At 40.5% G+C, this 5842-nt stretch overlaps 1 pseudogene; it reads right to left on the reverse strand.

Moving 5' to 3' along the window:
- Positions 1-3775: 3775 nt before the first annotated feature.
- LOC137732819 (chloride channel protein CLC-e pseudogene) lies at positions 3776-5366 on the reverse strand (annotated as a pseudogene).
- Between the last annotated feature and the right edge of the window lie 476 nt (positions 5367-5842).

Raw genomic sequence — 5842 nt, forward strand, 5'->3', positions numbered from 1 at the left:
AGTGACTATTCTGGATTGGAAAGATAAATTTATGAGGAATAAGACCGTGCCTTTAGTGAAAGTTTTGTGGAGGAATCACTCAGGGGAGGAAGCTACTTGGGAGACAGATGAGTGTATGAAAGAGATGTACCCACGCCTGTTTTATGATTACTAGTGGTTTGTATTTATTGTGTGAATTTCGAGGATGAAATTTTCTTAAGGAGGGTAGATTGTGATAGCCCGTCCCGAAACATTTTATTGCAGGTGTGAAAAGATAAAATTGCCCTTGGACGTTTTGTGTGGTTGTGTGGTTTTGTTTGTTGTGATTGGATGCCTAAATTTGGACCACACACTCATACCTTCTTTATCACTCCCGTTGACTCTCTCTCTCTCTTCCTTCTCGGATTTTTTCTACTTTTTCGTACAAGTCGTACGGACATCACCCAAATCAGCCATTGTTCTTCACAAATCGAGGTTTCTGATGTCATATTCGTATTCCTTGTAACCATACGATCTCATCGATACCATTTTTAGGACGTGAAGCCGTCGGAAAACCCGAGAACCATAACCTCCGATTTGAGGTATTGTTCATGCACATGTAAATGTGAAGTTTTTGGAAGATTCTAAGCTTATAGGAATCTTTAGAACACTTTCACGAAGCTCAGAGAAGAAAAACGAGGTGTTTTGGACGTAGGGAAGTCGAGTTGGCGAGATTGAAATTTTGGTCGGATTATCGAGGGTTCTCCGGCGAGTTTCCGGGGATTTGAGGGCTTCAATTGGTAAGAATGTGTTCTTCTCATCCCAAGCTTCATTTTGGTGAAAATTTCATGAATTTTGGTTGAAAATCCAATGAGATATGAAGATTTAAATATTTTTTCCAGTTTTCGACGATGGCGACGGCGACGATGTCCGGTTATTCACCGGAGAAGAAAAGAGAATATTCCCTCAAAGTTGACAGAATATTCCTAACGGCAGCTAACGACGTCAGGTTAGTTTTAACGGAATATTCCTTACGGCGTTAACTTTTTCGTTAGGCGTGCCAGGCACGTGGCCGCACCTGGGGGCGCGTCTGGCCGTGCTGTGGACGGCGCGTGGTGGTGTGTGGGTGATCAAAAAAATTTTCTAAAAATATGAGGATGTTCCTGAGGTTGTGTAGATCATGGTGATATATTCAAACACCCCATTTGAGCAATGTTTGAGAAGTTATTAGCTAGTTTTGTTTATGTGCTTTAAATTAACGTTTATATAGTTGTTTCGCATATAGGTGAGACTTATCCTTAGGACGAGCACAGTCAATCGAGGCTTGGGGGCTACGACCCTTCCACATACTAGTGAGTGAGCTTTTGGTTTTCTGTATATACCTATATACTTGAGATTTTTCCCAGAAAATCGATTTAAATGAAATGATGTTTGAAATGCCATGCCTATTTATTTATGCTTAGACTATGAATTTGTATGATATGTGCATATTGTGATTTGACGTGGTGGACGCTCAGGTAAGTACCAGGTGAGTTGTAGACTGTTTATGTGAATTAATGGTTATGTGAGATGTGTTGAGAGCGCATAAACCTGTACCTCGGTGTCAGTGCTCCTGCCCAGAGTTAGGCACAGTCTTTCACATGATGTTCACCTTCCGCACCATACGCTCATCTTAGATCCAAGTTAGGTGCACAGTTCTGTCGTACAGACCATTATAGGTGGTTCCGACACGTAGGTGACCTGCGATTATTCGCACAGTCTTCACATGATCGTAGCACTTGAGCGTATCTATTTACACCTAGTCCTGTCGTACAGGCCACTTTAGGTGGTTCCGACTCGTGTGCAGGTATATTTGTTGAGATGTGGATTTGCTGTATAGGTCACGTTAGGTGACTCCAGCTAGATGGATGAGCTCTAGATTCAGCCATACATGTCACGTTAGGTTACTCCAGCTGACATATCATTTGCATTGATTGGTATCACCTGGCTTACATGTTTTATGCTGAGATATTTGACATGGCATATATGTGGATTTTGCTAATTCGAGAATGGTTTCAATATATGTATGTATTCTATTTTCTGGGAAATTATACAGGTTTTACTGCGAGAGGTGACAATCTTTGATAATTGAAATGGTTTTGAAAAGCTTTGTTGTTGCATACTCACACTTTCTGTTTTGCGCCTCTCCAGGTTCTAGTTAGGAGTGCCTTTTTGGTGGCTTGCGAGGAATCCACGGCAGCTCTGACAGATTATCACCATTGTAGGATTACCTTTGGTGTTGTATAATTAGTATTTGTCCTGCTGGACTGCACTTAGACTACTTATGCTCTAGTTGTGAATTCACACTTATTTCATCTTGCACCTTAACTTATCTAGTGCTCTAGTCAGTTTGGTTTTTAATTATTCGCATTTATTATATTATTATTGCTTCTGCACTGTGCACATGGCTACGTCACGCTCACGTGATGGCCAACACGCCTTCATTTCGGTCGGGGTGTGTCAATAATGAAAACAAAATTAATCTTAAACTCTTAATTGTAAAGCAGACTATACTAATATAACTAATCATTAATTAAACTAACAACTCAATTAATCAATACCAAAAATCATACAAATTATTCAATAAAACAAAATTTAATTCAACTAATCAATATGAATAAGCATATACATTATTCAATAATTCAATTAATCAATCAATAATCAAGAATTCAATTTTTAACCTAAACAACAATTTCATTCATCAATACTCATAGAATTTATATTGATTATCACAACTCAATAATGATATTAGTGTATTATTGTCACATCCCGGCCCAGGGCAGATCACTTCCCGGGCCCGCTCCACCACCGTAGCACGATATTGTCCGCTTTGGGCTTACCATTCCCTCACGGTTTTGTCTTTGGGAACTCACGAGCAACTTCCCAGTGGGTCACCCATCATGGGATTACTCTAGCCCTCTTCTCGCTTAACTTCGAAGTTCCTATGGAACCCGAAGCCAGTGAGCTCCCAAAAGGCCTCGTGCTAGGTAGGAATGAGAATATACATATAATGATCACTTCCCTAGGCGATGTGGGATGTCACAATCCACCCCTCTTAGGGCCCGACGTCCTCGTCGACACATTTCCGACCAGGGATTGGCTCTGATACCAATTTGTCACATCCCGGCCCGGGGAGGATCACTTCCTCGGCCCGCTCCACCACCGTAGCATGATATTGTCCGTTTTGGGCTTACCATTCCCTCACGGTTTTGTTTTTGGGAACTCACGAGCAACTTCCCAGTGGGTCACCCATCATGGGATTGCTCTAGCCCCCTTCTCGCTTAACTTCGGAGTTCCGATGAAACTAGAAGTCAGTGAGCTCCCAAAAGACCTCGTGCTAGGTAGAGATGGGAATATACATATAAGGATCACTTCTCTGGGCGATGTGGGATGTCACAATTATCCTATAATCGTATATTAATTAAATAAAAATAATCAATTAGGTTTGAAATAATATAAATTTAGAAAATAAAAAAATTTATCTCAAAATTGGGAAAGGGCTGCTAACGTGGCGTTTTGATGCTTTATAGGATTGGGGCACACATTTGAAAATTGAAGGGATTTGTCGTTTGGGAAATGTGGAGCGGGTTAGATAGGAAAGGAGACTAGTGGTCCCCCCGCAATATTATAAATTTTTTTTTTTCAGATGGCAAACGAAATGATGCCGTTTTACTTTTAAAATTAAACAACAAAAGCCATGCGCATAGGGAGCCGCACAACAGTATGAACAAACAGAAACACCATCGTGTTTTCCAGTTTCTGACCAAACCAGAGGGGTTTAGGACTCCGTCCTAGGCATGTTTTCCGACGAGGGGAGTGGCAACCGCCACTCCTCGCCCCTATGTAACTTCGCCACTGCCAGGCCATATGCTTGCGATGATGCTACTTCCAAGACGGAAATATGAAGTATATGATTGGACTGAGCAACTGCAGAACTGATGTTTTTGCCGTATGACATTCCTGTTGCTGCACCAATAAAAAGTGATGGAGCATAGTAGGCTCCATCTAATCCAGAAGCTCGACACAATGGGGTTGCACCTATCTTGACTACTACCAACTGAAGCAACAGATCAGCTGGGAGGCTCTTCTCAAGTGGTCGAGATTCCAGCAAAATGTCAACACTCTCAAAACCCCAATAAAGAATTTCAGAATATGCCAATGCCATCAGCCCAATAGCCAAGCCACCCACTATAGGGAACGAAAATTTTGGTAGGCCAACAGTCTTGTGAAGATTGTCAACAAATACCAACATGTATGATGTGCACTTTGATAAGGTTAATGAAACCAAACCACATAGGACACCCAGCAATAGATATAGCGGAAGCTCTGAAATTGATTCGAATACGTCTCAAACAATGACTTGAACATCAACCTCTAGATATACTAAAGGTATGCCTGAAAAATTCATCCCAGTAGAGTGAATAAACTAGTATTGTAACACAATCATATATGAAATTACCCATTTGGAATATGCAATGTAAATCAACTACCTAAATAATGGGAAAATTCAGAAACCATATTCAGTAAAGGCAAATCACATTACCAGGAGCAAGTAAATACTCCGAGATTACGTACTGATGCCATAGTCAATTGCAGAAATTATTTAAATAAAAGAACCATTTTTTGTTCACTCGGCACATAAGTTTTTATATATATATCATTTTGAAGAATCAACAGATAATTGGTAGTGTACTAGCAGGTGAGCGGAAGTCATAGTATGGGACCTTAAAGGCTGGTTCAGAACAAAGACCAGCTTCTGAAACTACGGAAGCTATCACAGCACTAAGTATGACCATAGAAGTGGTATTCACAAGTGAAATGGATGAGGAATTAGTTGGTGATGGACTCTACGGGAAAGAAACAACCAGAAATAGCAGCATTAAACCCTGTCAAAAGAGAACAACAATTACAATGAGGGTATACATGTATTGATAATGGCAGCATAGATATACACAAAACTGAATACCAACCAGAAGAAATTCCAGCAACCACATGAGAGACCCTTCTTTGTGAACTTTTATCAAACACAACACCAATAGAAGTTCCAATCTCAACGCTAGGACCTCGGGACCTAACGAGTTCCCAGTCCCAAGTGTGACACAAGCAGCAATTGCCTTGACAAAAGTACACGATGCTGCCTTGAAACCATCAAAAACCGAAATAGGCATTCCCATTTTCACTAATAAATTCTCTCCTTTTTCTCCTCATTGCTCATTGCCATTGTTATCTTGTGAACCATCCACAAGAGCATCTCGAAACAAGTTTATTATGGCAACAATCAAACTGTTAAGGGTAATAGAGGATCACCATATCACAGTGCACTCAAGGCACCAGATTAGTGTTTACCATAGTGGTAAAGTAATTAGTAGATACGACTGTTATGTAAAATTGGTGACTAGGCAATAGACAGTTATTTATATGTCTATGTCCTTTTGTATAGTGCATTGTGAAAGTTAATGAGAATCATTCTTCACATATTCATTCTATCTCTACAAATTCTCTCTCTCCCTCTCTCTCTCTCTCTCTCTCTCTCTCTCTCTCTCTCTCTCTCTCTCTCTCTCTCTCTCTCTCTCTCTCTCTCTCTCTCTCTCTCTCTCTCTCTCTCTCTCTCTCTCTCTCTCTCTTATTACTGCAAGATATTAGACTTCTACACAAAACCCCAGAAGCTGGAACCAGAATCACCTGTAGACATTGAAATTTTGGTGAAATAAATGTTGACAAACGCATTAAAATTTCAACATGCTGAGGCATACATGTCACGTGCCACGTGTCGTACAAATTGAACGCATGGCTTGTAACTCAACAAAATAAGAAGAAATACCCTTGGAGGATTTAAACAAGTTTC

The sequence above is a fragment of the Pyrus communis genome, chromosome 16 (genome assembly GCF_041283825.1).
Source record: "Pyrus communis isolate YQ-2024b chromosome 16, ASM4128382v1, whole genome shotgun sequence".
Lineage (NCBI taxonomy): Eukaryota > Viridiplantae > Streptophyta > Magnoliopsida > Rosales > Rosaceae > Pyrus > Pyrus communis.